General features: G+C 41.1%; 1 long non-coding RNA gene across 1 annotated transcript; it reads left to right on the top strand.

The window, feature by feature from the left end:
- The first annotated feature begins 330 nt into the window (after positions 1 to 330).
- Positions 331 to 11,860, top strand: LOC144583604 (uncharacterized). The gene is made up of 2 exons (XR_013537498.1): positions 331 to 2,009; positions 3,538 to 11,860. It is a non-coding gene; the product is annotated as an uncharacterized LOC144583604 (long non-coding RNA).
- The last annotated feature ends 1,167 nt before the right edge of the window (positions 11,861 to 13,027 follow it).

Below are 13,027 nucleotides of genomic sequence, written 5' to 3' on the forward strand. Positions count from 1 at the left end.
CTTCAGGAGACCGAATTACCACAACACCCGCTGACACCAGCCCCACAGAGGAACAGAGCACTGTGGCCACTCCTTCTCCAAGCCCTGCTTCAGGGGTGTTAAGCTCCCCAGCGCCTCCTGACATTGGCCCCACAAGTGGGGCAAGCACCATGTTCACTCCTTTCACAAGTATTTCTACAGGAGTCACAAGTTTTTCACTTCCTGTTACCACGCTGGAAATGGCCACCACAACGTCCGTCTCCACCAGCAGTACCCCAAAGCCAAGTCACTCTCCTACCAGCCTTTTCACCAGAACGCAGGAAATCAGTACAAGCTCACACCTCACGAGCAGTTCCCCTGGCAGCGTGTGGAGTTCAGCTTCGGTCTCCAGCTCCACCAAGGAGGAGAGCTCCACATGGACACATCTTACAAGCGCTTCTTCAGGACACACAGTCACAAGCAAGCCGCTCAACACAACAACTATGAGCCTCCCGACCAGCCGCGCTTCCTCATCTCATCCTTCTCCTGCAACATCTGCAATTCCAGCCACCCAGAGCACTTCTAAAACAACCACTCTCGGTAAGCACCCTTTCTCTTTGGTGCCTCTGTTTGGAAGTTTTGTAGTCTCCCACAGTTCATTGAACTCGAACCCTGCCTTTCAGTAATCCTCTGCATTGCTTTGCAAACTCCAAGTTAGATGCTCTCATGCAGAAAGAACCTTTCAATTCCACATATAGAATAGAGACTCTTGTTTTAATAGGGCACCTCTTTACTTTCCTCCATGCATCTGCCCTGGCCTCAGAACTCCACAAGTCTCTTTTCTGGGCAAGTATAATCGAGGTTTGATGGAATGGGGCTCTACCACCACAATAAGATTTTTCTCACCCTCTTTGTTGTCATGAGGTCCTATTCTCTGGCTAATTTGTTTCTCTCCCTTCTTTGTTTGTGATGATTTATGCAAGAAGGAAAGAGGTTTCATTGCCCCTTTCATGGTGGACGCTCCATCTTTCTACTACTTGAGCTCTGCCTTTTGCATGCCTTTCAGCCTTTCTCTTTCGTAGAGAATATTGTTACACACTTCCATCACAGTAGCAGTGAAATGCAGCTGCCACAGCAAATCTACTCTACTGTGGAGTAGAGATAGCTGGAGTTTTAGGTTGTTTTTTAGTTTCATATCAAAAGAGATTAAGATGTGGAGGGAGGGAGGGAGCATGAACCCTCCCATAAAACACATGTCCCTTGGATTGGATTTGTCAGCATGAGGCTGCACATTCACCTCTCAGATGGCCCAAGGAACACTCCCTTTTACACTAGTGGTGTGTGTCTAAGAGAGAGAGAGAGAGAGAATCTGTGTTCTTTCCCCATATAAAGAAAATTTTAAGGACTTTGGGTGTTCCCCAATATGCAGCATACTCTGTCCCCAAGACCCATACGGTTGGAAAGGGGATGGCTGCTAATCTCGGGCTGAACATTTTCCTTGGTGATGGCTGGCATTTTTGGTCTGAAGAGATTGACAGTGTCAATCATCCCAGAGTTCTTCCATTGAAGATGGACCAGTAGGATATGTAAATCCCAGAGTTTAGGGTTTAATGGACAAGACACAGCTGAGTCTGTCCGTTGAATTGATTCCATTTCCCATCACTCAGCTGGGGATATATTTGTTTTCTTTTTCACCTTTTTTGACTTGACATTGTCAAATGATGAAGCTCTCTGAGAGCTCCAAGGGAGTACGGAACAATGTTGGGATTGGGGAGCTGGTAGAAAGTACGTGTAGTGAGTTCACTTTAGTTTATTTAGGCTATCTGTTGGCTACTGTGTAGGAAAATTATGCTTGCGCATAACCTAATTCCTTCTCTATTTACCCTGCAATGTGGGGAATTTCTTTCTTTCAGAATTTTGCTACAATGGTGGTACCTATGATGGAGTCAAATGCATATGTCCAGAAAACCTATTTCATGGCCCAAAGTGCGAGTTCCCTGCAACATCTGCAATTCCAGCCACCCAGAGCACTTCTAAAACAACCACTCTCGGTAAGCACATTTTCTCTTTGGTGCCTCTGTTTGGTAGTTTTGTAGTCTCCCACAGTTCACTAAACTCGAACCCCGTCTTTCAGTAATCCTCTGCATTGCTTTGCAAACTCCAAGTTAGATGCTCTCATGCAGAAAGAACCTTTCAATTCCACATATAGAATAGAGACTCTTGTTTTAATAGGGCACCTCGTTACTTTCCTCCATGCATCTGCCCTGGCCTCAGAACTCCACAAGTCTCTTTTCTGGGCAAGTATAATCGAGGTTTGATGGAATGGGGCTCTACCACCACAATAAGATTTTTCTCACCCTCTTTGTTGTCATGAGGTCCTATTCTCTGGCTAATTCATTTCTCTGTTTGTGATGATTTATGCAAGAAGGAAAGAGGTTTCATTGCCCCTTTCATGGTGGATGCTCCATCTTTCTACTACTTGAACTCTGCCTTTTACATGCTTTTCAGCCTTTGTCATAGACAGAAATGGCCCAACACCCACAAGAAGATGGTCCTTCTTCATGAAATGCTTATATGCTTGTAATGACGTCAATTTCTCCCTTTCCTTTGAATGGTGGCATTTTCCTAATTTGTCAGCAGCTGCAACAATACTACCCCCAAACATCTGGGCAAAATCAGGTGTTATCCTTCCATCATTAAAAAAAAATATTGCTCTGCCTTTTGCATGCCTTTCAGCCTTTCTCTGTCATAGAGAATATTGTTACACACTTCCATCACAGTAGCAGTGAAATGCAGCTGCCACAGCAAGTCTACTCAGGCTTGTCTACCTGTGGAGTAGAGATAGCTGGAGTTCTAGGTTGTTTTTTAGTTTCATATCAAAAGAGATTATTATGTGGAGGGAGGGAGGGAGCATGAACCTTCCCATCAAACACGTGTACCTTGGATTGGATTTGTCAGCATGAGGCTGCACATTCACCTCTCAGATGGCCCAGGGAACACTCCCTTTCACACTAGTGGTACGTGTCTGAGAGAGAGAGAGAGAGAGAGAGAGAGAATCTGTGTTCTTTACTCATATAAACAAAATTTTAGGGACCTTGGGTGTTCCCTAATATGCAGAACACTCTGTCTGTCCCCAAGACCCTTATGGTTGGAAAGGGGATGCCTGCTAATCTCGGGCTGAACGTTTTCCTTGGTGATGGCTGACATTTTTGGTCTGAAGAGACTGACAGTGTCAATCATCCCAGAGTTCTTCCACTGAAGATGGACCAGTAGGATATGGACAAGATACAGCTGAGTCTGTCAGCTGAAGTGATTTCGTTTTTCATCACTCAACTGGGGATACATTTGTTTTCTTTTTCACCTTTTTTGACTTGACATTGTCAAATGATGATGCTCTCTGAGAGCTCCAAGGGAGTATGGAACAATGTTGGGATTGGGGAGCTGGTAGAAAGTACATGTGGTGAGTTCACTTTAGTTTATTTAGGCTATCTATTGGCTACTATATAGGAAAATTATGCTTGTGCATGACCTAATTCCTTTTCTGTTTGCCCTGCAATGTGGGGAATTTCTTTCTTCCAGAGCCTTGCTACAATGGCGGTACCTATGATGGAGGCAAATGCATATGTCCAGATAATCTATTTTATGGCCCAAAGTGCGAGTTCCCTGTCGTGGAGATCCCTGTGAAGCAGAGTAAGTGCAGTCAGGAGCAGCCTTTCACTTCCACAGCCTAACTTTGGCAGCCTGTTACCATGCTGTCTATGGATGATAGGAGTTGTATAAAGCTAAAAAAATAAGAGAAGACTATACTTGGAGGGACACGACCTGCAAGCAGGTTGGCATGCATTTCTATGGTATGGAAAAACTAAAACTCACAAATACTTTGAAAGAAATATAATAAGGAATTCTCTGTTAAAGGTTTGGGGAATATTTAAGCTCAAAGTATATGTGAAAATACCCAGATGGGTTTCACCCATGGAAGCATTTACACACCCAAATTTGCTAAATTTTGAAAAAATAATGATGTATAATAAGCTTATAAATGCTGAGGGACTTCTAAAAACAAAATCTCAACTAGAGAACCAAGGATTGATCTTTTCAGGGTGGCCTCAAATGCCTCAATCTATAACCAAGATAAGAAAACACAAGGATTCTCTAAAGAATATACAATATTTGATAAAATATTACTTACCACAGAAGAACAACGAATTCAAAAACTGTACAAATTTCTACTGCAATGGGATACACAAGATGAAGTTAAAGAGATAATGTTAAAATGGTCTACAAATTTTGGATATAATATAAAACTAAAAAAAGGGCAACAAATGTGGACAAAAAATTACAAGTTAACATTAGCAACCTCCTATAAAGAAAATTTATATAAAATGTTCTATAGATGGCACTTGGCGCCAGCCGGACTTGTAAAAATGTTTCCAAATATGTCAAATGAGTGTTGGAAATGCAAGAATCATGAAGGAACTTACTACCATGCATGGTGGACATGCGATAAAGCAAGAAAGTATTGGGTTAAAATTCATAGGTGGATAAAGCAAATGTCAAAACAGGAAAAAGAATTTAAACCAGAAATACACAAAGCTACTACTTAATAATACAGTACATGTTTTGATATCAGCTAGGTTAGTATGAACACAGGTCTGGAAGGAGGAAAATTCACCAAAGGATGACATGATTATTAAAAAAACATTAGAAAGTGCAGAAATGGACAGATTAACAAAGAGATTAAAAGGACAAGAAAAGTCAACTTTCTACCTAAGCTGGAATTTATTTTATGACTGGTGGAAAGCAAAAATCCCGTAATAATTGCATTAAAATGAATAGTAGGGATAGGATCTCACCAGTTTATACTTTATGTTTACACTTTAAAGATACATTATGTTGTATTTATATGTTTTTAAGTTTTATGTTGGAAAATAAAATATATATTTTTAAAAAGGAGTTGTAGTCCAACATAGGTGGAATGCTGCAGGTTGAGGGACGTTGGCTGGTTAGGATCTTTTTGTGCCAAATGTGGGGTAAGATACATCCAGGGAAGCGGGCATCTCCCCTCTCCTGCTACTCTGCATCCTCCAACACAGGTGGCTCACAGAAGCCCTATCACTATCCATCCCACCAGCTTTGAGGCAGGGAGGCTCCGTCAGTGTTAATATCTAGTATGGCTCTGGTGCCCTCCAAAGTAGCTGAGAAAATGGTTACTATGCTATGCTAGTAAACAGATGTAGTGAAATTTCTTCAGCTAGAGAGAAGACAGATTTAAACAATGTCAATGGTAAAAGAGAAAAGGCCACCTCAAGAATGCCAGACCTGTACTGACCAGGCAGAACTACCAAGACCACAGAAAACCTTTCAGTTATGCAAACCTTACCTTGTAGTGTAGGTGTTTAAAACAAAGCAAAGAATGTACAAATTGATATATAATTCTTATAGCTACTTTGTTGGAACAGTTCCTAGTTTCAGCTAATGTGAGCGTCTTTCTCTCTGTTTGTTTTAGTAACTGCAAATGTATTGGTTCAAGCCTCGGTGAAGGTCACTAACAGGAACTACAGTAACCAGCTCAATAACACACATTCCAAAGAATATAAACATTTTGAAACTGAGTTTAAGAAGAAGGTAAAAACCAGTCATTAGATCAAACATCTTTGGTTGTTGCCATTTAGAAGCAAACTACATGGGAGATTTAATATATGAACTACTATCCTTCTGAGGTCGGTAAAATGAGTACTCAGGTTGCTGGGGGCGCAATGTGTAGCCTGCATAATTAACTTGTAAACCGCCCAGAGAGTGCTTGAAGCGCTATGGGGTGGTATATAAGCAGCACGCTTTGCTTTTTTGGTTTTTACTTCTCTTTTCCTTTTAACTAATTAGACTTACTTACTTACTTCATGGGTGGTTTCTGTCTGAAATGTTCTATGTTTTCTACCTTGCAGATGATGGAGATTTATAAGGATATCCCTGAATACAATGATGTGGAGATCTTTTACCTGAGGTGAGTGCCCAAGGCAGAAATCAAGTTGAGATTCCATACATATCCCCAGTGGTCTAGTTCTAATTCACAGCCAAGGAGAGGGAGCCCACTGAATGAGTCCTAGCTCCTAGGGGCCATCAGACCCTACTCCTCCGGAAGAAACACAAGAGACTCTTGTGGTTCCTGGTTTCTGTCTTGTTCCTTGTTGCTCGCAGCACTACGTCCCTGTCAAGATCTCCTAGACTACTCTTCCTTACCTGCGTATTACTTGGAAAAGCGTAACAAAGAACATAATTGAAGTACTGAGAAATGGCCCCTTTCCTGAATATTTGATGATCACCATCGTAGCACAAAAAAACAGGTCAAGAATGTTGAGGAGTAGTTCTATCAGTAGAATGCTCATATAGTCATACTGGGAAACTGGGAAACGTCCCTCAGCAGGAACACAACTTTATCTGCCCTGACAGACTACTGAACATGCATGGCCAAGCAGCTGGACTAGAGCCAGTGGCCCAAGTTTACACCTCACTCAGATCTGAAGCTGACTGGGCGGCGTTGGGAGAATTACTTCCCTTCTGTATAACATATCTCTAGTGGCAGACCTACATTTTGGGGGCCCTGAAGCTTGAACTGTTATGGGGCCCTCTTCACAACCAGGAATGAGGGTTGGGCAACAACTGGGTAACCACAGTGCAGTTATTCTGTGATGGATCACTACACATTTTTTTAAAATGTGGACTAAAGTCACTTCTGGAGCCTCTTTGGGATTAGGGGCCCTTAAACTTTAGCTTTATTAGTTCCATGGTAGATTGGCTATGTATATCTCACAGGATTGTTCTGAAGACAATATGGGCCAAAGAAGAATCATTTATGACACCTTGAACCTCTTCTAATTCTTGTTGCAGGGTTTTGTATTTTGGTTAAACTCCTCTAGCTGTGCAGCAGAAGTGCAGGGATTTACAGAACAGAATTTGCTTCGAGTTCTGCAGATCAGTCCATCCCTTTTTCTCATCAGCTGGCACTTACAGTCTCAATAACTCGTGCTGAGACATTTGAATAGAAAGAAGCAAAATCATTTTCTTTACTTACAATTTTGAACAGATCAAAAAGCAAATTAACAAAACATGGCTGCCTGTAACAACAGGCCTCAATAAACTCACTACTTCAAACAGACTAACTATCTCCAACAGACAAAAAAGGGGGGGGGGAGAAGAGCAGAGAAGCGGGCCTCTCTTTTAAACAGCAACAGAGAAGGAACTGTTGGTTAGTGCTGGTAGTGATTGACAATCGCCCCATCCCAGAAAGGTCCCTCCCAGCCAAACCTACTAAAGGCAACATGTAAGGCTGCAATAATTTCAACAGTTTTTTCTATCCAGCAATATAGTATTGTGTGTCAGCAGCTGAGTTGAGTTCTCTTCATTTATGTCTTAGACCAGGAAGCATCATTGTGGATCATGAAGTCATCTTTGAAGCTAATATAACGAACAACATTAGCATCATTAATGCAACTCTTGAGAACCTGGGAAAGACCGTAACAGATTTGGTGCTGGATAAACTAACTGCCATCAACAACACTGAAAATGATTGTATGAATGGTAAGGGCTCACTAGCAACTGGCAACAAAGTTTCAACTGAGGGCTTGTTTACAAGTAGGAAAAAAAACTTTTATGAATTTGGTTTTTTAGCCTGTTTCAAACTACAGTAATTTTAAAAATTCCGACTACACGATGCACAGGGGAACACTTTATTTTGATTTGTTTTGGCATATTTTAATATCTCTGTCAGTGTAAATTGTGTCTGTGGGGTTTGTCAAGTAATAGATGCCAGGATATATATATACTGAAAACACTGAACAACACAGCAGCAGCGGCTAGTGGGTGCAATAGGCAGCCAGCATGAGGGTGGAAGGACACAGGACAAAGCCTCAAATGCAATGATCCTAAAAGCCCATGTCGCCCTCTCAACCAATATATGACACAATTTAAAAATATATTAAATGTTTTCCCAAGAGGATGCACATACTGAGCCAAAACCCACATGATTAGTACATGACTTTAAATTGATTTCACAAAGTCCGATCCTCTTCCTGTTCATTTTCATAGTGTAACTGTGCTCTTAATGAAATATTTTCATACCATTATTATGCAGTGCTTATTGAATGGTAAAAGCTTCCACTGTCTTGCTACTAACATGTTTGGCATCTTACAGCCAAAAGGCCTGGACACTTATCACTTGTTTCTACTATTATGCTTTCTTTACAAATATAAACCTCTCTGTGTTCACTTGCACTCTTTGTGGAATAAAAAAGGCAGTCATACAGTAGATGGCAAATCCACATACATTAAACTTGCACACCAATACCAATCTGGGGCCCTTCAGATGTTTTAGATCAGTGGTCCCCAACCTTGGGCCTCCAGATGTTCTTGGACTACAACTCCCAGAGGACTTACCACCACCTCTGCTGGCCAGGATTTCTGGGAGTTGAAGTCTAAGAACATCTGGAGGCCCAAGGTTGGAGACCACTGTTTTAGATGACAGCTTCCATAAAACCCAGCCAGAATGACCAGGGATCAAGGATTATGGGAGCTGTAATCAAAAAGAGCATCTGGAGAGGACAGTGTTGCCTGTTCCTACAACATTTCCTAGCTACACTTGCTTCAACTCACATCAGTCAGGAGTTCCCAGTTCTTTCTATCTCTCCCATGAAATTGCTAGATCTGGATCACATCTCTTTTGGTGAATTGCATAGTTATAAAACTTTTTAGTCCTTAGGACATATTCTCATTCCTCTTTCATGCCTTTAGTCACTCATGGCTGAACCAGATTACATTTAGTGATTACTTTAAAAAAATTATCCTCTTCTAAAAGAGCTGAGCTCAGATGGGGAAAGATATTTGTGTTGCATAGTTTTAATTTCTGATAAAAAAATTCCCTTCTGCTACATGGTAGAAGTACAGAGATCCACAGACTAGAATAGCTACAAGTTCCCCAGGGTCCCTCCCTTTCTCTTTAACTGGCACTTAAAGTCTGAATAACTGAGAAAATTGTAATAAAAAGAACAAAAAACATTTCTTCACTTACAGTTAAAATCACAAACTTGAGTATATTGCTTTCTTTGCTGTACACATACTAACAACCAACTGAACACACCCACAGCAAACAAGCAACTGCCTCCATCAGCTAAGAGAGAGAGGGAAAAGAACACCCAGCAGAGACGTGGGGCTCTTTTTGAAATAAAAGACTGGAAGGAATGTTTGGTTAGTGTTGCATAGACATACAATAACCTCAGCCCAGAAAACTCCTTCCCAGTCACATAAACTACAGATGGCATGTAAGGTTGCAAACAAAACTCCAAAATTTGTTATGTCATGTGCCTTTCTTTCAGCTTGTGCCTTGTGTTTATTAATGTTTTGTTTTGTGACTGGTCACTGGAAGGTATGCACAGACTTAATTTGCATGTCTGCTTGCTGAGGCACACATATCTGTGGAATCTTGCTATTAAAAAAGAGGAGGTTAAATGCAGAAAGTATGTGTTCCTAGTAATGTTAATTTTGACCCTCTGTCATAATGATCAAGCCAGTCAGACTCATAGGATCTTGGTAGGGCCATTTCTAGCCTAGAGATAGGAGGAGTTTTGTCCTTTGTCAGGAGTCAGGTTTCCATTAATTTCTTTCTAACACCAATTTCCTTCCAACAATAAAGCAATTTATATGATACTAAATTAAGGGTTTCTCCCCCCTCCTCCCAGCTGAAGTCTGGTTATCGGATGCATTCTTTTCAATACTGTAAAATTTCCTGTTGAGTCCTACTGTTAAAAAACCTCATTTTTAGCTTAGAAACTGAGATTTAAAACACATTTCAAATATTGTTTGCTGTTTGGAAATGGTTCATAAGGACCAACTTGCTTTGATGAAGCAGCAGGGCCTATTTCAACACCAGAATTGTGAGGTGTGTAGAGGAGAAGAATCCTTAGAGGCAAATACAGTACAAACATAATAACTGCCTTCTGCTAGGTAACTATTGTCTTTTCTCCTGCCAGATTTGTGCTTCGTTTCTCCACCTGACCCAATTCTTGGTGTGACCCCAGATTTTTCACCAGATGGTAAGTTCTAGATATGGGCATGGAAAATTGATGGTCTCTTTTGGTCCCTGTATGCCCTGTTTTCAGTGTCATTTTGTCCAAAATCTATTTGGACAACATAGTCCAAATAGATTCCCCTTAGAAAACACAAGGTGCCATTCCTCAGTCCAGTGAACTTTGTATATACACTGCGAAGTTATTTTCAATAGCATTTTAACCATCTTGGCCCCATTCTATAGAACTCTTGGATATATTGTCTGGTGAAATAAGGCCCTTAGATCCTCTGCTGTGGTTTGGGGGAGATCATCAAAGCTCTCCAGCACACATGGCTAAGCATCTCCTCAAACTATAAAAACCAGGATTCTATAGGTTGAAATCAGGGCAGCTAAACTGCTGTAACTAAGCCATGTACATACTCTAGAAGACTACCAGAACCTTAGGAATAACTCATCAAAGCCTCTATCAGGGGAAAGACACCTTTGGTTCTTTAAGGCATGGGTTCGTGGTTTAGGAAGCCCAAAGGAAATAAAGTCTCTTTTGCAACTAAATATTGAGGCTGGGCCAGGCAGCTCCCAGAGAGGGTATCTGAACTGATGATTCATACATAATCTTGGAGGACTTGCTCTTAATAAAACATGGGGCATTTTTGAAAAGAATCAATGTAGACGTGGGTGGAAGAAACAGCTGTATCTTTCCTAATGACCCGGTTTGTTTCTCTTGTGCTCATCTTTACCTGCCTCAACTCCGGCTTCCATTTCCCAGTAAGGCAATTCATTGCATTGTCTTTTGAACTCTACAAAGCTTGGGTTCCTTTTGGGCTGCGAGACATGGCCCGTGGGTGGTTGCCATGTGGTTAGAGCTACCATTGGGTGGCACTGCAGACCCATGAATGGGCTTTTCTACTGTGGACACAATTATGTATAGGGCAAGTGAGTCTGACTCAAAAGATGATTTTCATGCATTTCTTTATTTACTACAAGGCCTACCAAGAGTATCTCTATTCCAAATACCCCTTTGTTCTGCAGAGAGCATCCAGTACTTTCCTATGCAGACATGGTCATTGTCTCCAGAATCACTTACTAAATTACATAGTTGTAATTTAGACTAAGAAACACTAAGAAAATGTCAACTGTATTCTCGAAGGCTTTCATGGCCAGGATCTAATGGTTATTGTAGGTTTTTCGGGCTGCTTGGCAGTGTTCTGGAGGTTTTTCTTCCTAATGTTTTGCCAGTCTCTGTGGCTGGCATCTTCAGAGGACAGGAGCTAGTAGCTCTGGAATCAGCTTTTTGTCCTTTTTAGGAAATTGGGTGATTATGGTGATCAGGGTGATCAATAATTTTGTTATGGATATATTATTGTAATAAGGGGGAGATGATCTGTAATGGTGATTGATGGGTGTCGTTAGCTAGTCTGTTGTATGCAGTGATCACCAGTCCTTCTGGCTGTGTAGTTTGTTGACCTTTTTGCAGGCTATATTTTTCAGTGCTAGGAGCCAGGCTTTGTTGAGTTTTAGACTTTTTTCTTTTTGAAGCTGTGCTGATGTTTGTGGATTTCAATGGCTTCCCTGTGTAGTCTAACATAATGATTGCTAGTGCCACACAAATGTCAACCATTTACACACTATCAGTAGATCTTCATCCACTAATGATTTAACAATAGCAGAAAATGATAATGATAAAACACAAAGGTCGTGATTAATGCAGAAATGGCATTAACCATAGAAAAGACAGGAAAAAACATTTTTGTATTCTCAAAGGCTTTCATGGCCAGTATCTGATGGTTTTTGTAGGTTTTTCAGCCTGTTTGGCCATGTTTCGAAGGTTTTTCTTCCTAACATTTCGCTAGTCTCTGTGGCTGGCATCTTCAGAGGATAGGAGTTAGAACTCCATCTGTGTTCTGGTGTAGTGTGTGGGATAGTTGAGTATTTGTAGCTGTGAGGTCAGCTTTTTGTCCTTTTCAGGAGATTGAGTGATTATGGTGATCAGGGTGTTTTTTGTTATGGGTGTATTGTTGTGATAAGGGGGGAGATGGTCTGTCACTGTGATTTATGGGTGTTGTTCGCTAGTCTTTTGTGTGCATTGATCACTGGTCTTTGTGGCTGGGTAGAGTTTGTTGACCTTTTGCAGGCTGTATTTTTCAGTGCTGGGAGCCAGGACAACTCAACAAAGCCTGGCCCCCAGCACTGAAAAATACAGCCTGCAAAAGGTCAATGAACTCTACCCAGCCACAAGGACCAGTGATCACTGCATACAAAAGACTAGCTAACAACACCCATTAATCACGGCGACAGAACATCTTTCCCCTTATCACACCTCACCCGTGATCTTTATCTCTTTAGGGAGAGGTGATCCTGACACTGACCACAGTTGAAAGTTCGATATCACTCAGATCTAAATCCAGAAGTACATCAAGCCTGTAAACCTTAGTTTTGAGGGGACTATGGTGCCATCCAGCACAAGTTGAATCCTATTCCTTTATCTGCCCTCCAGGTACCAGAAGGCCCTCTGTCTTGTCTGGATGTATTGCTTATTGCAGGGGTGGGCAATTAATTTCCATAGGGGGGCCACATGAACCAACTTTACTTAAAAATAAAATGAAACAGTGATGTTATGATTGTTTTTATTTTAAACTTGTTAATCTTCACAAATACTAAAGAGGTTTTTTGTGGTATGTTAAAGATAAACAACTGATCAACTTTAGACAAAAAGCTATAAATGGTTTTGATGTTCAAAACTGTCCGTGGGCTGGCACTTTGCCCAGGTCTGGCTTACTGCCATCTCTAGATGAAACATAAAGCACCATGAACAAGGGTTCATCCAGACACTGGTCAAACTAGGCTTGCAAAGTTTCAGTGGACTTGTTGTCCCTTCTGGTTTCAATCAATCAATCTCTATTTTGCGGTCTCTGACCCATTAAAATACATACATATAATATTTAAAATAAGTTGGTATACCATATAACAGTTGGGGCAAAATCTTGAGCTTAAAAACTTGAATAGCAGCTGATA

Source organism: Pogona vitticeps, chromosome 6 (genome assembly GCF_051106095.1).
Source record: "Pogona vitticeps strain Pit_001003342236 chromosome 6, PviZW2.1, whole genome shotgun sequence".
NCBI classification, from domain to species: Eukaryota; Metazoa; Chordata; class Lepidosauria; order Squamata; family Agamidae; genus Pogona; species Pogona vitticeps.